Here is a 26,277-nt window from a genome sequence, read left to right as displayed (position 1 = left end):
AGTTTAAAGCCAATAACAACTAATACAAACATCATGTATCTAAGACTAATATCAATCAGTACACATCCAACATCCAATGGATTTAGTGTAAAGACGTCATTAGCAGTCAGAGAAAGACATGACCTTGTGCAATGCCAAATCATAGGTATCAACAGATTGTAGTACCTTGATGCGTATAAAAAATAATATGTAATATAATTTTAAGTTACTGATAACAAAATTAATATTTATACCAATAAAAACAATATTCAAAGATCTATTTACAGTGTTCAACTGGTAACCTTTTAAAATAAGTTTATTTAAAGGATTGATAAGTTTACCCTGATTGTTTTTGATTTGCATGACCCTGATCGTTTTTAATTTGCATGCATACAATTTCTATTTATATTATTATTGATAAATACAATATTGCAGAAGTAGTGGAAATAGATCTACAAGTGAGGGAAGTTGTTTGTGACTTCATGGAACTTTATTTGGATATGCCTGTTATGGTCTAATTGAGATTTACAAGACCTTCATTCAATTTCAGCACATTTTGTGAATGTATGTCCCATTTATAGGAATTATGTTTTTCGGTCTGTGCGTCCGTTTGTTCTTCCGTTCATCCGTCTGTTCCGCTTCAGGTTAATGTTTTTGGTCAAAGTAGTTTTTGATGAAGTTGAAGTCCAATCAACTTGAAACTCAGTACACATGTTCCATATGATATGATCTTTCTAATTTTAATGCCAAATTAGAGTTCTGACCGCAATTTACGGTCCACCGGACATAAAAAATGATAGTGCGAGTGGGGCATTCATGTACTATGGACACATTCTTGTTCAAATCCTTTATTAAAGAAGTTAGTAAATTTACTTCAGATAAAAATACTAAATTAGACGAACCAATCTAATTAAAAGATATATCTCTGATTTCGTTATACTTTTATAACTTTTTTTGTATGAATTTTAATAAAATTACTGGACAAACGCGTTCAATCTTCGGACTTAATTCTTAACAATTTTACCGAGCGGAGCGAGGTGAAAAAAAATAATGTCTTTCAAGCCAAATTTTATATGTATGCTATACACACAAATTTATTGTTTAAACTTGGTAATCAATTAATTTAAAATACAGTCCTAAATAATCAAATAATCATGAAATATTTGGTCTAGTAATCAAATAATCACTAAAAAAAAACGGCCATGTAATCACATAATCAAAAACCCCATGAGGAATCATTAAAGATGACATATTTAAGTCTCCCAAACGAAGTTTGGGAAGACTTATTGGTTTTGCTCTGTTCTTATTATTATTATTATTATTATTCTTCTTCTTCTTCCTCTTCCACGGCTTTTAAATTTGAACTTGTCCGCACCCGTTCTCCAAAACCGCTTGTCAGATTAACTTAGGGTTTCACAATATGCTAGACTAACATGTCTAGTGGTGCAATCAGGGTTTTGTTTGTGCATTGGGGTTCATAAAGGGGTACTTTGAGGGTCAAAAAGAAAGGAGGGTTTTACTATAGAACCCTATGGGATTTTATTGTTTTAAATTTTCAAATGATTATAAATTGAAAACCGTTTGTGATAGACACAATCTTTTTTATTGAAAATGTTCTAAATGATAAAGCACATTAAATAAAATACAGGGTTAGTCCCCAGGGGCCACCCCCACCCCCTGCCATTTAAGAAAGTTCTAATATCTTTTAAATGGTCGAGATCCCCACCCCTAAACCATATATATATTCTGGTTTGTCACGCTAAGATGGTTTGAATGATATACAGGGTTAGTCCCCAGGGGTCATCCCGACCCCCTGCCATTTGAGAAAGTTCTAATATCTTGTAAATGGTCGAGATCCCCACCCCTAAACCATATATATTCTGGTTTGTCATGCTAAGATGGTTTGAATGATATACAGGGTTAGTCCCCAGGGGTCATCCCGACCCCCTGCCATTTGAGAAAGTTCTAATATCTTGTAAATGGTTGAGATCCCCACCCCTAAACCATATATATTCTGGTTTGTCATGATAAAGCACATCAAATGAAATACAGGGATAGTCCCCAGGGGCCACCCCACCCCCTGCCATTTAAGAAAGTTCTAATATCTTGTAAGTGGTCAAGAACCCACCCCTAAACCAAATATATTCTGGTTTGTCACGCTATGATGGTTTGAATGATATACAGGGTTAGTCCCCAGGGGTCATCCCAACCCCCTGCCATTTGAGAAAGTTCTAATATCTTGTAAATGGTCGAGATCCCCACCCCTAAACCATATATATTCTGGTTTGTCATGCTAAGATGGTTTGAATGATATACAGGGTTAGTCCCCAGGGGTCATCCCGACCCCCTGCCATTTGAGAAAGTTCTAATATCTTGTAAATGGTTAAGATCACCAACCCTAAACCATATATATTCTGGTTTGTCATGATAAAGCACATCAAATGAAATACAAGGTTAGTCCCCAGGGGTCACCCCACCCCCTGCCATTTAAAAAAGTTCTAATATCTTGTAAGTGGTCAAAACCCCCACCCCTAAACCATATATATTCTGGTTTGTCATGATAAAGCACATCAAATGAAATACAAGGTTAGTCCCCAGGGGTCACCCCCACCCCCTGCCATTTAAAAAAGTTCTAATATCTTGTAAGTGGTCAAGATCCCCACCCCTAAACCATATATATTCTGGTTTGTCATGCTAGATGGTTTGAATGATATACAGGGTTAGTCCCCAGGGGTCATCCCGACCCCCTGCCATTTGAGAAAGTTCTAATATCTTGTAAATGGTCAAGATCCCCACCCCTAAACCATATATATTCTGGTTTGTCATGATAAAGCACATCAAATGAAATACAGGGTTAGTCCCCAGGGGTCACCCCCACCCCCTGCCATTGAAGAAAGTTCTAATATCTTGTAAATGGTCAAGACCCCCCACCCCTAAACCATATATATTCTGGTTTGTCATGCAAAGATGGTTTGAATGATATACAGGGTTAGTCCCCAGGGGTCACCCCCACCCCCTGCTATTTAAGAAAGTTCTAATATCTTGAAAGTGGTCAAGATCCCCACCGCTTAACCATATATATTCTTGTTTGTCATACCAAGATGGTTTGAATGATATACAGGGTTAGTCCCCAGGGGTCACCCCCACCCCCTGCCATTTGAGAAAGTTCTAATATCTTGTAAAAGGTTGAGATCCCCACCCCTAAACCATATATATTCCTGTTCATCATGTCTCGAACATTTGAATGACGTATACGGTCAGTCCCCAGGGGTTCCCCCCACCCCCAATGTTCTAATATCTTGTAAATGGTCGAGATCCCCACCCCTTAACCATATATATTCCTGTTCGTCGTGTCTCGATCATTTGAATGATGTATAGGGTCAGTCCCCAGGGGTTCCCCCCACCCCCAATGTTCTAGTATCTTGTAAATGGTCGAGATCCCCACCCCTAAACCATATATATTCTGGTTTGTCATGCCAATATGATTTGAATGATATACAGGGTTAGTCCCCAGGTATCACTAATGCATAAACTTTACTGGACCAAACCAATTTTCACTGGACTTCGTCCAATGTCAGGTGACACTGGGAATTACGAATTATGGGAGCTTCGTTTGGGAGACTTCGTAACAGCATCCTGTTACAATCATTTCTTGTTTTGAATTAATATTGATTCACTTATAAGGTCTTTGCATCGGAAATAAACTAATTAATTCTTAAACCAGTTGTTGGCATAATACGGGTCATTTTCTTCACATTGACATAATTTACTAAACGTTTATTGAAACCTGTAATGTGAAGACGTGAATGAAAATGCGGAGTTTGTGAGACCAGGTTCAAGCAAGCAGCCACTCGCTAGCAGCCACTTTGCTAGCAGCCAGTTTTCAGATGTTTATATAAACCCAAATGTTGCATAAGATTCAAACGTACTTCAAATGTTTTTATTAATATATAACCACTATATTATCAGTTTTTAATATATAATTAAGCAGTCAAAGACACTATTCAATGAATTTCAAAATTTCATTTCTTGTTCATTAATTATATAAATACAATAGAAATCGCTTTCAATACAGCACACAGCGTGCTGCACGCTTTACATTTCAAATAGTCAACACGTTTGAGTGTATATAGAATGGTAAATAATTATGAAATTATTTAAATGTTGGCAAAATTGCACTATTGTGTGAAATAGCTTTCCATATTCTCGACATCCTGTCAAATAGTTCATGAAAAGTAACAATTGTTCCGATTAGAAGAAAAAAAAAGTTGCACTCGTGCTTTGATGTTTTTTTGTTTTTTTTTTTTGCCACACAAAACTGTTTTGACAAAACATTCTACTTCTGAAACAGTGGATTTCGCTTACTTATGATTGGACGAAAGGTTTATTTTTTCTACTTAAAGTATGGTTGGCAAGGAAATTATTTATTAGCTTTAAAAAATAATCCGTGCTATACCCAAACTGGGAATTTTGATCAAGTAGGCGCTAGGTTTCTAATGCCATAGAATTTTTGTTTGTTAACTTTTCGGTAAGGGTTGGGTAGGGTATCTGACCTCAACTTTGGACCTACTTTAGAAAAAAAAACTAAGCCTAAAAATACCCTGTGTTTTTTCTACTGTAGACCTCAGCTACTAAGCTTCCCTTTGTCTTAGTGCGGACAAAAGTATTGCCTTAGATTTTTTTTATTAAATTTTCGGTACAGGTGGGGTTGGGTGTCCGCGGACCCCAACTTTGGACCTACTTAAAAAAAAAACTAAGACGAATAACACCCTGGATTTTTTTCTCCAGTAGACCTCAGCTACCCAACTTCCCTTTGCACCTAGTATTGCCGTAGATTTTTTTTATTAACTTTTCGGTAATGGTGTGGTAGGGTAGTAGCTGAGGTCCACTTGAGAAAAAATCCAGAGTGATGTTCGGCTTTGTCTTTTTTTATAATGTAATAAGCTGGCAAATTATGAAAGCTCACGTCTTAAGTGATAGGCATAGAAATAAAAAGAAAACGTATGAAAACCAATAACATTCTACCGGAGACAAAATAACGTTGGTTTAGGCAACTAGAATGATGGTCTGGATACGGGGTTCTTCATTTCTGTATTCTTTGATATTCTATGCCGATTTTCTCTATTCTTTAATGTGTTTCAGGCCATTTTTCTCTATTTTTTATTTCTTTATACTTTTTGCTAATTATTCTGTTCTCTTTATATTTTAACACCTCATTATTCTATTTTTTCATTTTAGTTCTTGGTCCATTGTCTCTATTATTCATATTTTTTGCCCACACACCCAGGCTCTAGTTAATGTCACCATATAGCTTTCAAAAATAAGCAAAACTAATACCGAGTAGGCTCCGAATAGCAAAGTGATTGAATGCTAATCCCGGTTTGAATTGTGAAATTGCGGAAATTTGTTTTTCAATCAATTGATCAAGCAAAACACATTATCGTCCTGAATGTTCGTATAATGGACCTTGGTCATGAATTCTAATCATCTGGGATCAACCTTTCTAAATTTAAAAGTAAAGATCACGCACCTTTATGTTCAGATTGATAAAGTCTTTTGCCGGGGTAGTTTTCTTATAAGTTTTAAAAAGTAGTAACCTCCCTTGTTAATGTGATGTTATAATCAATCTATTTATTTGTACCATCTTTATATAATGTTGTATTGTACAATTTAAATTTATGATTCGTTTAATATTCAAATATACTAATTTATTTTTTATTAAAGATATAAACAAGGTAATTTGAAAGGCTTTGATTCATTTATCACCTTAGTTCAATTCATAAGTCAGGCGGTCTATTTTGTCTACATTATATTGAAAGAACACCGGGGTGTTTATGTAACAGCCACTATGTTCCGTCAGTTACTTTGTTCCGGCGGATCTTTTCAACTAGTTATTTCGTTCTGATGGAACTTTCCAACTAGTTGTTTTATTCCGAGTGCAGTCGAAAAGTTCCGGAAAAAGGAACTTATCAACTAGCCACAAAGTTCCTCTTTGGCAAATAAGTCAAAACCGGAACTAACAAACTAACCCAAAAGTTCCAACGGAACTTATCAACCAGTCACACAGTTCCATTTGGAGAATTGATGCAAAGAACCACGAGGAGGGGGGTATTCTTCCCTCTCTTGAGGGTACTATGAATACTAAATTTGCATGATAATGCAACTTATTCCGTTTTATGTGAGCTATGAAATACAACTTAAATTTTGCATATTTGTCCCCAAAGAAACCCCTTTCAGTGCGTTGGGTATTCTTGTAAATTAATGATTTGCTCTTATATATACTGATACTCATTCTTCCCCCTCTTTCTACAAAAAGGGCGAAATATGGTATATTCAGTATCTTGGTTTCCCTTTGAAAGGTTCAAATATAATATCTTGCGCTTTTACTTTGCATCAATTCTCCAAATTGAACTTTCTGCCTGGTTGATAAGTTCCATTGGAACTTTTGGGCTAGTTTGTTAGTTCCGGTTTTGACTTATTTGGCAAAAAGGAACTTTCTAACAGCAAATATGGCTGTCTATACCCTGTTAGGAGCAGAACCTATTGCCATCACATTAGACAAAAATCTACTTACCTTCTTCATGAATATTGTTCGAAATTCAGGAACCATAGAATGTGAAATTCTGCGTCGACAAATAGCATTCTCAGACCAAAGAGGAAAAGACTTTATCAACAGAGTGGAAAAAACTCTATCAAAATACAATTTGAAATCTAGTAGTTACTACATAGAAAAACCACTTAAGAAAATCGAATGGAAAAGACTAGTAGGAATAAAGATCAAGGAATACTGGAAAAATGAATGTCATTATGAAAAAATGGAAAAAACATCACTTAAATACATAGAGATACAGAACAATCCAATAAATGAAGCACACAATATATGGAAAAGCGTAAAAAACAATAGTAAAGATGTAAAGGCAGGAGAAATAAAAGCAAGAATAAGTACTCAAACGTACATATTACAAGCCAAAAGAGCTAAGTTCGATCCGAAAGTTAACCCGATATGTACAATCTGTGAACAGGAAAATGAAGATCTAGAACATTTTATTCTACGCTGCAAAGAATTGGAGCAAATAAGATCTAAATATTGCTCAAAAATAGAACAGACAATGGATGAAATTGATACCTCAACATACAAGAAGATCATACAAGAAGGGAATTTACTACAGCTCATAATGGACTGTACTAGCAAGGACATAAACTGTTACTCAACTGTGTATGAAAACATTGAAACTCTGGCTAGAAATATGTGCTACGAGATGCACATGCTGCGCACAAAAAGGATTAAAAACTTGAACACAAGTACAGTATAAGTAAACTTTTTTAAAATAAAATAGTTCCCTACTTTACCATCTTACTATTTTATGACGTATTAGGGCCTAAATTAAATAAAAATTTTTGCAAAGTTTTAAAATATCCAGTTACCTTTAAAGAATAATGATAAGATCCGAAATAAGGTAACTTTAAACTGTGAAGGAAAACTTATGTATATATGATGAATTGTTCTAAACCCCAACCCTTTTACATAAGTCCTATAAAATAACCTTCTCATTATAAATTCTGATGTACGTATAGCACCTTTAACTAACAATTATAAGAAAGTTTAATTTAAGACCACTTAAATTCTAAATTCTTATTTGTAAATATATCCAGTTCTTACTTAACTTATTCTTACACTTCAGCACATTATGAATATTATTTTTATAAAATTTTATGATGACAATCCTATGAATTAGTTATAATATTAAATTTTAGTAATTATTATTGCCTAAATTCAGTCATCTGTACATAATTAAATGTTTCCTTATGTTCTAAGGTGTATATAGTTGCTAAAATCATACCCTATGGGTAGTGCTCCACAATTAATGGAGGAATATACAAGAAACTGAACTGAACTGATATGTTCCGTTGGAACTTTTCAACTAGTCACTTTGTTCCGGTGGAACTTTTAAACCAGAGGAAGAACAAAGGAACTAGTTAATAAGTTCCTACGGAACTTTTCGGCTAGTTAGTTCTTTCCGCCCGGAACTTTCCAACATCGGAACAAAAGAGCATTTACATTTACATTGGCATTATTTACTATCAATGACTGTGAAACAAGAATTACTATCAATGACTGTGAAACAAGAAAGGAAAACATTGTACATTATAAAATGAGAAATAATTAGAATTAAATACAAAATTCTTGTTTAGTGAAATCAAAAACGAAAAACGGAAACACTTTAGATTTTCATTTTGGTTTTAGAGAAATCAAAAACAAAAAATGAAAACGGTCAGTGTATATTTGCGTCCATTCGTTTTTATACGACCGCAAAAATTAAAATTTTTTTGGGCGTATATTGGTATGATGTTGGCGTCGTCGTCGTTGTCTGGCGTCGTCCGGCGTCGTCCGAAGACACATTGGTTTTCGCACTCTAACTTTAGTTTAAGTGAATGGATCTCCATGAAATTTTACCATAAGGTTCAATACCACGAAAGGAAGGTTGGGATTGATTTTGGGAGTTATGGTACCAACAGTTAAGGAAAAAGGGGCCAAAAATAAGCATTTTTGTAACTTCCAGACAATAACTTGTGTGTAAGTGTATGGATCTCTCTGACATTGTACCACAAGGTTCCATATCACAAAGGGAAGGCTGTAATTGATTTTGGGGGTAATTGCCTCAAAATTTTAGGAATTAGGGGCAAAAAAAGGGGCAAAAAACAAGCATTTTTCTAGTTTCATGACAATAACTTGTATGTAAGTGTTTGGATATTTCTGAAATTGTACTACAAGGTTCCATATCACAAAGGGAAAGCTGGAATTGAGTTTGGGGGTAATTGCCCGAAACGTTTAGGAATTGGGGGCCAAAAAGGGGCCAAAAATAAGCATTTTTCTAGTTTCCAGACAATAACTTGTGTTCAAGTGTATGGATCTCTCTGAAATTGTACTGCAAGGTACCATACCACAAAGGGAAGGCTGGTATTGAGTTTGGGGGTGATGAATCATAAGGGGGTTCAAAAAATTTGGGAGGGGGGATTTTTTGTTTTTCCTTATTTTTGTTTTTCCTTTTTTTTTTCTTTTAAAATTTTCCATTGTAAGTTGGTTATTTTGATTAATATTTAAAAGCAAAAAATAATGATATGGTAGGAGATACACACCAAATAGGATGTGTAAATTATTATATAATAAGTATTGTGCAATAGCAAGAAATTTTCAATTGCACAGTATTGCACAATAGCAAGAAATCTTCAATTGCACAGTATTGAGCAATAGCAAGAAATCTTCAATTGCACAGTATTGCGCAATAGCAAGAAATATCCAATAGCACAATATTGCGCAATAGCAAGAAATTGTCAATTGTACAGTATTGCGCAATAGCAAGAAATATTCAATTGCACAGTATTGGGCAAAAGAAGATACTTCGTATAAATTGCTTATTTCTTGATCAATTTCAATGGGGTTTTATTCTTGAATTCTTGGGGTTCTTTAATATGCTGAATCTAACCGTGTATTAAGTTTTTGGATTTTGGGCCCCATTTTTAAATTGGTCCACATTGAGGTCCAAAGGGTCCAAAATTTAACTTTGTTTGATTTCATCAAAAATTGAATTATTGGGGTTCTTTGATATGCCGAATCTAACCGTGTATTTAGATTCTTAATTTTTGGTTCCGTTTTCAAATTGGTCTACATTAAGGTCCAAAGGGTCCAAAATTAAACTTAGTTTGATTTTAACAAAAATTGAATTTTTAGGGTTCTTTGATATGCTGAATCTAAACATGTATTTAGATTTTTGATTATGGGCCCAGTTTTCAAGTTGGTCCAAATCGGGGTCCAAAATTAAACTTTGTTTGATTTCAACAAAAATTGAATATATGGGGTTCTTTGATATGCTGAATCTAACCATGTATTTAGATTTTTGATTTTTGGGCCCCGTTATCAACTTTGTCCACATTGAGGTCAAAAGGGTCCAAAATTAAACTTTGTTTGATTTCATCAAAAATTGAATTCTTGGGGTTCTTTGATATGCTGAATCTAACCATGTATTTAGATTTTGGATATTGGACCATAATATGTGAATGTCCAATTTAAAATTTTTAAGTTCTTAGACCACATTCATTCTGTGTCAGAAACCTATGCTGTGTCAAATATTTAATCACAATCCAAATTCAGAGCTGTATCAAGCTTGAATGTTGTGTCCATACTTGCCCCAACTGTTCAGGGTTCAACCTCTGCGGTCGTATCAAGCTGCGCCTGGGAGCATTTTATTCATTTTGACATATCAAAAACAAAAAACAAAAAACGAGAGTGTTTTCAATTTTTGTATTTGATTTCTCAGAAACCAAAACGAAAAACAAAAGTGTTTTCATTTTTTGTTTTTGATTTCTCTAAAACCAAAATGAAAATCAAAAGTGTTTCCGTTTCTCGTTTTTGATTTCACTAAACAAGAATTTTGTATTCAATTTTAATTATTTCTCGTTTTATAATGTACAATGTTTTCCTTTCTTGTTTCACAGTCATTGATAGTAAATAATGTCAATGTAAACACCCCGGTGTTCTTTCAACATAATGTAGACAAAATAGACCGCCTGACTTATGAATTGAACTACGGTGATAAATGAATCAAAGCCTTTCAAATTACCTTGTTTATATCTTTAATAAAGAATAAGTTATTATATTTAAATATTAAACGAATCATAAATTTAAAATGTACAATATAATATTATATATAGATGGTACAAATAAATAGATTGATTACAACATCACATTAACAAGGGAGGTTACTACTTTTAATAAAATGCTTCGCTGGGGCGCAGCTTGATACGACCGCAGAGGTCGAACCCTGAACAGTTGGGGCAAGTATGGACACAAAATTCAAGCTTGATACAGCTATGACTTTGGATTGTCATTAAATATTTGACACAGCATAGGTTTCTGACACAGGATGAATGTGGTGTAAGAACTGGAAAAAATTTAATTTACCTATTATGGTGGAATATCCATAAACTAAATTGTTTGTTAATTTCAATATATCAAAGAATATGTAGAATTCAATGTTTGATGTAATGTAATAAAGTTGAAATTTGGACCGTTTTTGTTCAATGTGGACCAATTTTGTAACATGTATAAATAATCAAAAATCTAAATACATGGGAGCCCATTTAAATACATCATAAAGGTATTAAAATAGAAAGTGACATCATAGTCATGGCTAAAAATAAACAAAAATCCTTAATCAGCAACATTTAAAGTAATATCTAAAAATAAAATTCCTTTGTAACCATAAAAGCCCATTTAAATACATCATAAAGATATTAAAATAGAAAATGACATCATAGTCATGGCTAAACATAGCAAAAAACCCTTAATCAGCATCATTTAACAGTAATATCTAAAAATGGAAATTACATCATAAAGGTATTAAAATAGAAAATGACATCATAGTCATGGCTAAAAATAAACAAAATCCTTAATCAGCATCAGCAACATTTTATAGTAATATCTAAAAATAAAATTCCTTTGTAACCATAAAAGCCCATTTAAATATATCATAACAGATATTAAAATAGAAAATGACATCAAAGTCATGGCTAAACATAGCAAAAACCTTAATCAGCATCATTTAACAGTAATATCTAAAAATAAAAATTTCTTTGCAACCATAAAAGTAAAATAGAAAATGACATCATAATCATAGCTAAAAATAAACAAAATTTTTTTTTATTGGCAAATTTTAAATGGAGTTTATTATACTAAAACAATAAATTTGCAACCATAAACATGATAAAACCCCATTTAAACACATCATAAAAGTATTAAATAATTCAACTACATCATAAGGCTATAAAAATAGAAAATGACTTCATAGTCAAGGCTAAAGGTAAACAAAAAACCTTCATCAGCAAAATTTTATATTGGCAAATTTCCAATGAAGTTTATTACACTAAAATTGTTGGCAAATTTCCAATGCATTTATTAACAATAAAGTTATTGGCAAATTTCCAATTTACATAATTTAAAAGCAGTGTAGATGAGATATTTAAATGAGTTTGAATTACCAACCTTACACTGCTTTTAAATAATGTTCTTTACTCAATTATTTGTCTATTAAAATGGAAACCCTTGTTTTTTAACCTTTTTTCCCCTTATTCCTTAAACATTAGAGCCATAACCACCACCCCCCCCGCCCCCCCCCCCCCCCCCCCCCCACCCCCCAAAGCCAATTATTACTTTCCAATGTAACCTAAATTTCCAATATACATAATTTTAAATTTCAGTTCCTCATGATATATAACCGTATCATTATTATTTTCTTTCATATATAAATCTGAAACAACCATCTTTAAATGGAAAATTTTAAAGAAAAAAAAATGAAAAAAAAAAATCCTACCCCCCACACATTTTTTCAACCCCCTTTTGATTCATCATCCCCCACCTCAATCACAACCTTCAATTTGTGGTATGGTACATTGCAATACAATTTCACAGAGATCCATACACTTGAACACAAGTTTTTGTTGCAAACTAAACAAATCCTTATTTTCGACCAATATTTGGCCCCTTATTCATAAATGTTTGAGCAATTAACCCCAAAACTCAATTCCTACTTTCTCTTCGTGATAAAAAATAACTAACTTAAAATGTAAATTTTAAACAAAAAAAAAAGGAAAAAAAAATTACCCCTTTTTTGACCCCCGCCCCCCTTATGATTCATCACCCCCACCCCCCTTTCCCCCCAAACCAAGCTCAATAACAGCCTTGCCTTTGTGGTATGGTACCTTGTAATACAATTTTAGAGAGATCCATACACTTGAACACAAGTTATTGTCTAGAAACTAAAAAATGCTTATTTTAAACCCCTTTTTAGGCCCCTTATTACTAAACGTTTTGGGCAATTACCACAACACTCAATTCCAGCTTTCCCTTTGTGAAATGGAACCTTGTAGTAAAATTTCAGAAAGATCCATACACTTACACACAAGTTATTGTCATGAAACTAGAAAAATGCTTGTTTTTTGCCCCCTTTTGGCCCCTTATTCCTAAAATTTTGAGGCAATTAACCCCAAAATCAATCCCAGCATTGACCCTTTGTGATATGGAATCTTGTGGTACAATGTCAAAGAGATCCATATGCTAACACACAAGTTATGTCTGGAAGTTACAAAAATGCTTATTTTTGGGCCCCTTTTTGGCCCCTAATTCCTTAACTGTTGGTACCATAACCCCTAAAATCAATCCCAACCTTCCTATTGTGGTATTGAACCTTATGGTAAAATTTCATAGAGATCCATTCACTTAAACTAAAGTTAGAGTGCGAAAACCATTGTGTATTCGGACGACGACGCCGGACGACGACGACACCAACGTCATACCAATATACGACCTCAAAATTTTTTTGCGGTCGTATAAAAACTTATAAGAAAACTACCCCGGTCGTTAAAGTATACATGCACAGTCACTGTAGTTATCAGATCTTTAATCGAAGATAATGTTGACGGATACAAAAGACTTTATCAATCTGAACAATAAGGGTGTGTGATCTTTACTTTTAAATTTAGAAAGGTTGATCTCAGATGATTAGAATTCATGACCAAGGTCCATTATAGTCTAGTGGCGGATCCAGAGGGGGGTGTAGAGGGCGTATGCCCCCCCCCTCTTTGCTTGCACTTTTTTTTTTTTTTTGTAAAATGATTGATCAGACTAGACTTTGTGAACGTTGCCATTTCCCGCGTATTTAATTTTTATCGGCGACAATTCTTAGGCTGAGGATGACAAGCATGACATCTTCAAAGCGACAAAGGATTGAGCAAGAACGATTTATTGACTTCTATTTCACAACTCCACCAAACAGAAAGTAATACTCTATTACACTCTAATGAAAAAAAAGTTCCACAGCAATATTATTTACCTACGAAAACATGTTTAACGCCACACGCCCCAGCCTATTAATAACATAGCTGAATAATGATCCCCAGTCAATAAGCTCTAGATAGATTTAAAGTCTAAGGTACGGACCATTTGATTTGAGGGGGCAGTCTGAGATATTGGAGAGAAAAAATTCTGACCCTGATTTTTGCCTTAAACAAAAATTCTGGCCGTATCTGGATTGAAAACAATAATCTTGTCCACTTTTTTGCTATTAGAAACAAAAATTTCCAACAGAATTATTTAGCATTAAATGAACATGATGAATAAATAAACGGGCGTAATTTATTTGGGGCCGGGGGTTTGCATGTAAATCCCATATCTGACCCGAGCGTCTGTTTCGTCGAACTGATAAAATGAATACTTTTTTCAAGGCCCGACTGCAACCTGCCTGCTGGGTGTGGCCTTTATGTCTCCATTTGTCGACCGTCATTCATAAATTTGTTGTCATTTCAGACTCATTCGTAGCCTTTGGTTGATTTGGAACCCCTCACTTCCTTTGTTGGGTGAAACATTTCAACCAAACATTTTGATAAAAATTGCTTGTTTGTCTTTCTTAACTCGTGTCGGTCGTATTGTAAATTTCATTGAATAGCCCGGCGTATATCTTGTTTACAACAAGAAATCCGTGAGGTAATGCTAACTAAACATACAACAAACGTAAATTCTCCATGTCAATTTTTTACTGACAAGTCCCACATCAATTATATTAGTACATAGCTTTGGATCCATCCAATCATTTTATAATAGACAATTAATTGGGAGATTACGGCATCAAAAATGTCCAACCCTTACACTTTAACTATAAAATATACATGCCCCACGTCAGGAACCGTTAAAAAAGTGCATTTTACACATATTTTATGTTTTTTAGCCAAAAAAAGGTCCACAAAATTTTTCGCATCGCTCCGCTTGGCAAACTATTCTTACTTCCCCCCCCCCCCCCCCCCCCCCCCCCCCCCCCCCCCCCATTTTTCCAAAATACTGGATCCGCCCCTGTATACGAACATTCGAACAGGACGATAATATGTTTTGCTTGATCAATTGATTGAAAAACAAATTACCGCAATTTCACAATTCAAACCGGGATTAGCATTCAATCATTTTGCCATTCGGAGCCTACTCGGTATTAGTTTTGCTTATTTTTGAAAGCTATATGGTGACCTTAACTAGAGCCTGGGTGTGGATGGGGGTTTACGGAATAGAGAATAGTGGGCGAAAAATATAAATAATAGAGACAAAGGACCAAGAAATAAAAAAAAAATAGAATAATGAGGTGTTAAAATATAAAAAGAATAGAATAATTGGCAAAAAGTATAAAGAAATAAACATGATAAAGAATAGAGAAAAATGGCCTGAAACACTGATTAAAGAATAGAGAAAATCGGCATAGAATATCAAAGAATACAGAAATGAAGAACCCTGTATCCAGACCATCATCCTAGTTGCCTAAACCAACGTTATTTTGTCTCCGGTAGATTGTTATTGGTTATCATACGTTTTCTTTTTATTTCTATGCCTATCACTTAAGACGTGAGCTTTCATAATTTGCCAGCTTATTACATTATAATAAAAGACTAAGCCGAACATCACTCTGGATTTTTCTCAAGTGGACCTCAGCTACCTACCCTACCACATCATTACCGAAAAGTTAATAAAAAAAGTCTACGGCAATACTAGGTGCAAAGGGAAGTTGGGTAGCTGAGGTCTACTGGAGGAAAAAATCCAGGGTGTTATTCGTCTTAGTTTTTTTTTTTAAGTAGGTCCAAAGTTGGGGTCCGCTGACACGCAACCCCACCCTTATCGAAAATTTAATAAAAAAAAATTCTATGGCAATACTTTTGTCCGCGCTAAGACAAAGGGAAGCTTAGTAGCTGAGGTCTTCAGTAGAAAAAACACGGGGTATTTTTCAGCTTAGTTTTTTTTTCTAAAGTAGGTCCAAAGTTGAGGTCAGATACCCTACCCAACCCTTACCGAAAAGTTAACAAACAAAAATTCTATGGCAATATTTTTTTCCGCACTAGGTGCAAACGTAAGCTAGAGACCTAGCGCCTATTTGATCAAAATTCCCAGTTTGGGTATAGCACGGATTATTTTTTAAAGCTAATAAATAATTTCCTTGCCCACCATACTTTGAGTACCAAAAATAAACCTTTCGTCCAATCATAAGTATGCGAAATCCACTGTTTCAGAAGTAGAATGTTTTGTCAAAACAGTTTTGTGTGGCAAAAAAAAAAGTTAAAGCACGAGTGCAACTTTTTTTTCTTCTAATGCAGAACAATTGTTACTTTTTATGAACTATTTGACAGGATGCAGAGAATATGGAAAGCTATTTCACACAATAGTGCAATTTTGCCAACATTTAAATAATTTCATAATTATTTACGATTCTATATACACTCAAAATTGTTGACTATTTGAAATGTAAAGGCTGCAGCACGCTGTGTGATGTATTGAAAGCGATTTCTATTGTATTTATATAATTAATGAACAAGAAATGAAATTTTGAAATTATTGAATAGTGTCTTTGACTGCTTAATTATATATTGAAAACTGATAATATAGTGGTTATATATTAATAAAAACATTTGAAGTACGTTTGAATCTTATGCAACATTTGGGTTTATATAAACATCTGAAAACTGGCTGCTAGCGAGTGGCTGCTTGCTTAAACCTGGTCTCACAAACTCCGCATTTTCATTCACGTCTTCACATTACAGGTTTCAATAAACTTTTAGTAAATTATGTCAATGTGAAGAAAATGACCCGTATTATGCCAACAACTGGTTTTAGAATTAATTAGTTTATTTCCGATGCAAAGACCATATAAGTGAATCAATATTAATACAAAAATATGTCATCTTTAATGATTCCTCATGGGGTTTTTGATTATGTGATTACTTGGCCGGTTTTTTTTAGTGATTATTTACTTACTAGACCAAATATTTCATGATTATTTGATTATCTTGGACTGTATTTTAGATTAATTGATTACCAAGTTTAAACAATAAATTTGTGTGTATAGCATACATATAAAATTTGGCTTGAAAGACGTTATTTTTTTTTCGCCTCGCTCCGCTCGGTAAAATTGTTAAGTATTAAGTCCGAAGATTAAACGCGTTTGTCCAGTAATCTTATTAAAATTCATACAAAAAAGTTATATAAGTATAACGAAATCAGAGATATATATTTTAATTAGATTGGTTCGTCTAATTTAGTATTTTTATCTGAAGTAAATTTACTAACTTCTTTAATAAAGGATTTGAACAAGAATGTGTCCATAGTACACAAATGCCCCACTCGCACTATCATTTTCTATGTCCAGTGGACCGTAAATTGCGGTCAGAATTCTAATTTGGCATTAAAATTAGAAAGATCATATCATATGGAACATGTGTACTGAGTTTCAAGTTGATTGGACTTCAACTTCATCAAAAACTACTTTGACCAAAAACATTAACCTGAAGCGGAACAGACGGATGAACGGAAGAACAAACGGACGCACAGACCGAAAAACATAATGCCTATAAATGGGACATACATTCACAAAATGTGCTGAAATTGAATGAAGGTCTTGTAAACCTCAATTAGACCATAACAGGCATATCCAAATAAAGTTCCCTAAAGTCACAAACAACTTCCCTCACTTGTAGATCTATTTCCACTACTTCTGCAATATTGTATTTATCAATAATAGTATAAATAGAAATTGTATGCATGTAAATTAAAAACGATCAGGGTAAACTTATCAATCCTTTAAATAAACTTATTTTAAAAGGTTACCAATTGAACACTGTAAATAGATCTTTGAATATTGTTTTTATTGGTATAAATATTAATTTTGTTATCAGTAACTTAAAATTATACTACATATTATTGTTATACACATCAAGGTACTACAATCTGTTGATACCTCTGATTTGGCATTGCACAATGTCATGTCTTTCTCTGACTGTTAATGACGTCTTAACACTAAATCCATTGGATGTTGGATGTGTACTGATTGATATTTGAGTCTTAGATACATGTTTTTAAAGGCAGTGCTTTAATGCCTTTCTAGTTGCCGGGTTAATCCTTCCTTCCGCGATATCCAACTTATCTACGTGGGGGGTCATTAGGCTCCAAGTAGATCCGGAAATGTTGAATTCTCTCCTCTTCTTATTGCGATATAAAATGTTTTTTGTTTCATTTCATTTACATTGGGAAATAGAGAAACGATCATTGTGTTTTGTTAGTTTTAAAAACTTTTGATATATTAGTATTTTGCATTATAAGCAGTCAACCGATTGACAAACTAGAATTATTTGAATTCCGTGTGGAAAGAGCTCGGGTTTATTTCGAGTGTTATCTGCAATCTAGATGTTTATAAATCATTTCAGTCGTTGATATAATAATTAAATGTCGACTGAACATGAATTATATTATACAATTTAAAGCGCATTTCTGTTTATGCACGTGAACCCGTCTAACGTTATTGTAATTTCGCAGTTATATAAAGTAGCAAATTATCGTTCCTGAATAGGTGGCGCCGTGGTAGCGGATCCTGTTCCTCTACTTCCGGTTTCTGCACTGTGCAACTATTTCAGTTATATTTTTAATTAACGATGCCAAGTACTTGTTGTTGTGTACCTGGATGTCATTTAAGAGGAGGACATGCATTTCCAAATGACTTAAAAAGAAGGAAAAGTTGGATCAACGCCATGGCCCATACGCAGATTGGACGAGAACACGATGATATCGTGGAGTCCATCTCAATCAGCTGTTGTTTGCAAGGCACGTTTTACTGAAAAAGACTACGTGCAGGAAACTATTCATGGTAAAACTCTATTTTCTTTGTGAAATATATAGTTATATATGTAATCGCCATGCGAATAAACCAAAGTCTGTTTACAACCGCAATTATTGTTTAAGAATAAAAGGGGGTGGGTAATTCAAGACGACATAATTTTTTGGATTACGATTCAATGTGATCTGTTTGAGATTTTTTGGTGATTGCTACAATTATAATGATTTCTTACAAGAGGTATATCATACTGAGAATTATTTTAGCAGTAATTATGCTAATGTAGTAATGACAGGAATGCATAAGCTATGCCTCATAGACTTTCTTGAAAAATATCAATGACAATGTTAACAGGAACAAAACAATGACATGCTCTCATCTATATTATAGTTATTTAGGTACAAACAATGTACGTTTGTTGCATAAGTCTCTCATTGTTTGTCCTTTGGATTTACATAACATACATTGAATCAGGCAAACATAGTTTTATCCAGATTGTAATCATGGTAATGAATAAATCTAGTTAATATTTCGCCAGGTAGTACAAAGTATACATTGCTAATGGAAGTTCATTTAATTATCAAAAAACTAATGTTTTATAACCTTTTTCAGGGCGCAAACCCACCATACAGAGACTTAAGTCTACTGCCATTCCCAGCCTATTTTCCTGGACCAAGCAAGAGACTGAATCGTCCGCAAAAAGAAAAATCAGGGCAGTTTCCTGTGAAAACAAAAGAACTAAACTTGATGAATATTGTAGTAGAAATCTAGAGGAAAGTTTTGATTGTAAAGTTGGTTTTCCTGAAGAAGTCATTCATACTGCAGAAAAGATTTATGACTGTCCACCACCAACTGCCGAGCTAATGTTGAGCTTCACAGATGGAATTACGCAAACACCATCAATGCCTATGTTTTCAGCAGAGAATTTTGAAATGAAGACACGTGACACAGCCATGCATTTTTATACCGGTGTAGAGTTGTATACTAAATTTTTATTTGTTTTGACCACACTTGGTCCAGCAGCACATTGTTTGAGATACATATATATTTCAAATTGATAGTGTGTCAGTTGAAAATCAGTTTTTTTATGACTTTGATGAAATTGAGGCATCATACAACCAACTTTGAACTGTTTAGATTCTAGATTGAATCTAGTGTTAAGAATATTGTGTATACATGGATTGTTTTTATGTCTAAACAGTGGTGTGAGGCTAACACTTGGCCATCTAGTGGTTTAGTCAGGTATTTTTCACCATCCAACTTCAAATTAAAGTTTCCTACGAATTGGATTATAATTGACAGCACAGAATATCCCGTGATAAAACCTAAAGCTCCTAGAGCTCAGGCAACCTTTTCATCAAATAAAAACAGAAACACTGAAAATTCTTGAATGTTCGACACCTGGTGGTTTAGTCAACTATGTCTCTATGTCACATAGAGCGAATTATTGGACTTGGCAAAACATACAAAATTCTAATAAATCCTATGAATGGAACTGAAACAAAACTTTCATCTGAAATAACATTTAGTTGTTTTATGTTGTGTAATTTTAGAACTTGTATTGTGCCAAAGGATGCATAAATAAAAGTGACGCAATGAATTTTGTTCTGATATACACAATGTATATATATTTACAATTACATGCACATGTAAATTGTAATGCATATAAAAATAAGGAGATGTGGTATGATATTCAGTGAGTTTATCAAACTAAAGTGCATAAGAAATGGGTTAAAGCAGTTACAGGTGTTACTGTCACCGTACAATCTCCAACAATGAGAAAAACTCGTACCCTGTAAAAAATTTCAGAGATCTTACAACTAAGTTTTGTTGTCTCACCTTGACTTTGGTGAATTTTTTATATCTGTTGATGTAAATATAAAAAAAGAAGATGTGGTATGATTGCCAATGAGACAACTCTCCACACATGCACAAGAGACCAAATGACACAGAAATTAACAGCTATAGGTCACAGTACGGCCTTCAACAATGAGCAAAGCCCATACCGCACAGTCAGCTATAAAAGGCCCCGAAATGACAATGTAAAACAATTCAAACAAGAAAACTAACGGCCTATTTTATGTAAAAAAATGAACAAATATAACAAATATGCAACACATAAACAAACGACAACCACTGAATTACACTTTTACAGGCTCCTGACTTGGGACAGGCACATACATGTACATACAGAATGTGGCGGGCTTAAACATGTTAGCGGGATCCCAACCCTCCCCCTAACCTGGGACAGTGGTGTAACAGTACAATATAAGAAAGAACTATAAAAATCAGTTGAAAGAGGCTAAACTCATCAGATGGATAAATACAAATACAAGTGGACGTGGTCGGGTAGTTGTACATCCAAACAACAAAAAGACACTAAGTACAGATCTGAGAGTACTCGCATTTACTGACAGCTAGTTCAAAGCCACTAACAACTGATAAAAAAATCTTGCATCTAAGACTAAATTATCAATCCGTAAGATCCCTTTAGAATTTTATAAATTTTAGATTTTACATTTCTGAGTTATGGGGTTTTATTCATTAAAAAGGGGGGGATTTTCCAGTTTTTGGACAACAACTCAAAAATGCTTTAAGCAGTTCACATGAAACTTTGGTGAATTATTTATAGCTATTGATGTAATCTCCCTATTGATTTTCATAAATTTCAAATATGACATTGAGAAGAAATTGAACTTTATTTGTTTATAGTCTGGCAACAGATTTATTAAGTATTGCGCAACAGCACAGTGTATTGCACAACAGCAAGAAATCTTTAATTGAATATAAATTCAATTCATATAACCGATTTCAAGTTCATTGACTACTTTTATTCAGAAACTATAATATGTCAAATATTTAATTACAATCCAGATTCAGACCTGTATCAAGCTTGAATATTGTGTCCATTTTTGCCCCAGCTGTTCAGGGTAGTACCTCTGCGGGTGTATCCAGCTGCGCTCAGCGAATCAGTTTATTTCTTAATTAAGAACTCCTTTTTTCATGCATAAATTACTTTATGCTTGGAAATATAATTTTGCTAGGAGTTGAAAGAGTTGACATGTTGCAATGTACATTTACTCTACATAGTTCTATGGTACCAAATCAAAAGTTTATATAAAAGAAAGAAGTCAAAGGTTTCCCATCATAGTTTAGTTACATACATTTTTTTTGTACCTGAGGTCGTTGAATATAGATCATTATATAAATAAGGAGATGTGTTATGATTGCCAATGAAAAAACTAAGGATTTTCTTATCCAAGGAATAGATTACCTTAGCCGTATTTGGCACAACTTTTTGGAATTTTGGGTCCTCAATGCTCTTCAACTTTGTACTTGTTTGGCTTTGTTACTATTTTGATCTGAACGTCACTGATGAGTCTTATGTAGACGAAACACACGTCTGGCGTATTAAATTATAATCCTGGTACCTTTGATAACTAATTTGACTATAAACATAGATAAAAAAGGTACAAACTGGACATAATGCACTAGTTCATAAACAAGTGAGAACAATCGCCTTCATATAGTGCTCAGAATATGACATTCATAAAACTTGTTCAATATCATTAGAGAACTCTAAATCTTAAATACTGAAAGCCACCTCTGATAAGTACACTGTACTATGCAAGATAATGATATAACTGGACTTAAAATACACACAACCTGTAATTAACTGCCTTTACAGCGCTTTCGTGCTTTGATTTGTATTAGTTGTTATTGGCTTTAAACTAGCTGTCAGTACTGCGATTACTCTCAGATCTGTACTTTGTGTCCTTTTTTGTTTGTTAAGGATGTATAAATACCCTGCCACGTCCGGTCTGTGCTTTTGTTAGATGTATTTTTCTGTTTTGTATCGATCTGATATGTTAAGCCCTTTTCAACTGATTTTTATAGTTTGTTCTTATGTTGTTCTGTAACAAAACTCGTCCCAGGTTAACGGGAGGGTTGAGCGCTCACTTGCATGTTTAACCCCGCCACATACTGTATGTGCCTGTCCCAAGTTAGGAGCCTGTAGTTCAATGGTTGTCGTTTGTTGATGTCTGTCATATTTGTTTTTCGTTTTATTTTGTTATAAATTAGGCCGTTTTTTTCTCAACTGAACTGTTTCATATTTTTCATGTCAGAGCCTTTCATAGCCGACTATACCCTTCTGGTTTTTTTCTCATTGTTGAAGGTGGTAAGGTTGCCTATATATAATTGCTTACATCCACTTCATTTGAACTTTGGGGATAGTTGTCACATTGGCAATCATACCACATTCTCATTTTGCTGTGCCCTTGGATTTGTGTTTAAGGCCAACCAGAGCTTACTGCCTGTTGGTGGGTAGTTAAAGACCATATGGTAAGCTCTAGGTGTCTTTTTGTGTATTGTATATGGTGATTTGGTGATGTCTTCATGCCATTGGCCCATTACTTTATATAGACAGCTTATCAGTTAAACATATCTATCAAAGACGACAAATGATGGCCAAAGCTCTCCTGGCCTTTTGTATAGTCAAGCGAGAAACAAGATATAAACGGACTTGGCTTGGTATAAACATGTATGTTTAGTAAATTCGTATAAATTCAAGTCAAATTAATATTTCAAAACAACATAAAAAAATAAAAGTGTAAAAAAATATTTTTTTAATAAATCTTGAAAATATTATTGTGTTTGTGTGTGGCCATGGATAAAGGCGTGTTTTTCAGTCTGGGTTAAAAAAAATATTGACTTCGGGTACAAATCCCTGCCCCACCCCAGAGAATCAAATGGTTGCTTCCTTGGGAACAATAGAGATTGAAGATGTTGAGAATGAAGATCAGGTAATCATTTTATGTTCTGCGGCGACGTTAAAGAAACACCAATCAGTCAATCGATCTTTATGACAATGGCTTCAGTTGTGTAATATTCCTTGTTGTAAAAGTTCATTTTCTGCTTTGTGTAGACTTATTAAAACTTGGAATTGATCTAAGATGACTAATGAACGGTCGTGTATGGTTTAGCGATTTTAAATGCCTACCGATAATAAAATTGACAATGGAAATGGGGAATATGTCAAAGAGACAACAACCCGACCAAAGAGCAGACAACAGCCGATGTCTAGATATGATATCCAGATATGATGCTACCGGACATAGAAAAAACTGTCCTTTCTTCATTGAAAATTAAACTGTTACAGGATATTAAAGAATACAAAACTAGCTCTCTTTTCTGTAAATACAAATAAAAAGCTGACATGGGTGAGATTAAAGCTAGAAATCCCAATCTCCCAATTAACTTAAAAAGACCATATATAGATATAAGAAGATGTGGTATGAGTGCCAATGAGACATTTCTCCATCCAAGTCACAATTTGTAAAAGAAAAACCATTATAGGTCAAAGTACGATCTTCAACACGGAGCCTTGGCTCACATCGAACAGCAAGCTACAAAGAGCCCCAAAATGACCAGTGCAAAACCATTCAAACGGGAAAACTATGCAACGGTATAATCTATATAATAAACAAGAAACAAGAACACTTATGAACCACATCAACAAACAGCAACTACTGAACATCAGGTTCCTTACTTAGAACAGGTGCAAACAAATGCAGCTGGTTTAAACGTTTTAATAAGTACCAAATTCACTCTTATCCGAAACAATAACGTAACATATGACCTTTAATATTGAAGGGCTAAACTTGCATTGAGCCGTGTTTAGGCCCTAAAACAGAAAATAAAGAGATGTGCATGGGACAAAATCGCACACAATACATAGAAAAAATACAAATTATCAATGAACAGGGCTTTTATTCCTGTTCGTCATCTTGAAAGTAGCTGGAGGGTCTTCAACGAGGAAAAGAACCATTCATACCCTGAAAAGAACAGCCACACACTTGGCTATGTGGATTACAATGTTTTGCTTTATCCTACACCATGGATTTTTTCTCCAGAAGACCTCAGGTACCCAGCTTCCCTTTGCACCTAGTGCGGACAAAAGTATTGCCGTAGATTTTTTTTATTAACTTTTCGGTAATGGTGTGGTAGGGTGGGTAGCTGAGGTCTACTTGAGAAAAAATCCAGAGTGATGTTTGGCTTAGTCTTTTTTTATAATGTAATAAGCTGGCAAATTATGAAAGCTAATGTCTTAATTGATAGGCATAGAAATGAAAAGAAAACGTATGCAAACCAATAACATTCTACCGGAGACAAACTAACGTTGGTTTAGGCAACTAGTATGATGGTCTGGATGCGTAATTCTTCATTTCTGTATTCTTTGATACTCTTTTCCATTTTTCTCTATTCTTTAATCAGTGTTTCAGGCCATTTTTCTCTATTCTTTATCATGTTTATTTCTTTATACTTTTTGCCAATGATTCTATTCTTTTTATATTTTAACACCTCATTATTCTATTTTTTTTTTTATTTCTTGGTCCATTGTCTCTATTATTTATATTTTTTGCCCACTATTCTCTATTCCGTAAACCCCCATCCACACCCAGGCTCTAGTTAAGGTCACCATATAGCTTTCAAAAATAAGCAAAACTAATACCGAGTAGGCTCCGAATGGCAAAATGATTGAATGCTAATCCCGGTTTGAATTGTGAAATTTGTTTTTCAATCAATTGATCAAGCAAAACACATTATCGTCCTGCATGTTCGTATAATGGACCTTGGTTATGAATTCTAATCATCTGAGATCAACCTTTCTAAATTTAAAAGTAAAGAAAACGCACCCTTATTGTTCAGATTTATAAAGTCTTTTGCATCCGTCGACATTATCTTCGATTAAAGATTTGATAACTACAGTGACTGTGCATGTATACTTTAACGACCGGGGAAGTTTTCTTATAAGTTTTTAAAAGTAGTAACCTCCCTTGTTAATGTGATGTTGTAATCAATCTATTTATTTGTACCATCTATATATAATATTATAATGTACAATTTAAATTTATGATTCGTTTAATATTTAAATATAATAATTTATTTTTTATTAAAGATATAAACAAGGTAATTTGAAAGGCTTTGACTCATTTATCACCATAGTTCAATTCATAAGTCAGGCGGTCTATTTTGTCTACATTAAGTTGAAAGAACACCGGGGTGTTTACATTGGCATTATTTACTATCAATGACTGTGAAACAAGAAAGGAAAACATTGTACATTATAAAACGAGAAATAATTAAAATTGAATACAAAATTCTTGTTTAGTGAAATCAAAAACGAGAAACGGAAACACTTTTGATTTTCATTTTGGTTTTAGAGAAATCAAAAACAAAAAATGAAAACACTTTCGTTTTCCGTTTTGGTTTTAGAGAAATCAAAAACGAAAAATGAAAACACTTTTGTTTTTCGTTTTGGTTTTTGAGAAATCAAAAACGAAAAATGAAAACACTCTCGTTTTTTGTTTTTTGTTTTTTGTCATTTCAAAATGAAAAACGAATGGACGCAAATATACATGGACCCAGACTGACCAACACACAACAACACACACATAAGACCATCATAAGTCATGTTGCGAGGTTTATAAAGTATACGATAATAATTAAGTCATAATGCAAATTGGGACAATTTTGAAAACATACATGTCATAAGAACATCGTTAGACATGTCTTAGTCATGAAATACTTTCAAAAACTAGGCCCCTGA

General features: G+C 33.9%; 2 protein-coding genes across 4 annotated transcripts in view; both read left to right on the top strand.

The window, feature by feature from the left end:
* Positions 1–26,277, top strand: part of LOC127714088 (heat shock 70 kDa protein 12B-like) — a 181,878-nt gene that overhangs the window by 58,532 nt on the left and 97,069 nt on the right. The gene's annotated exons all lie outside the window — the stretch shown is intronic.
* Positions 1–26,277, top strand: part of LOC127714090 (heat shock 70 kDa protein 12A-like) — a 63,054-nt gene that overhangs the window by 11,581 nt on the left and 25,196 nt on the right. The window lies entirely within an intron of this gene.

This window comes from Mytilus californianus, unplaced genomic scaffold, assembly GCF_021869535.1.
Source record: "Mytilus californianus isolate M0D057914Y unplaced genomic scaffold, xbMytCali1.0.p SCAF_9, whole genome shotgun sequence".
NCBI lineage: Eukaryota > Metazoa > Mollusca > Bivalvia > Mytilida > Mytilidae > Mytilus > Mytilus californianus.
The sequence above is the reverse complement of the archived record's forward strand: the minus strand, read 5'-3'. Positions and strand labels throughout refer to the sequence as shown.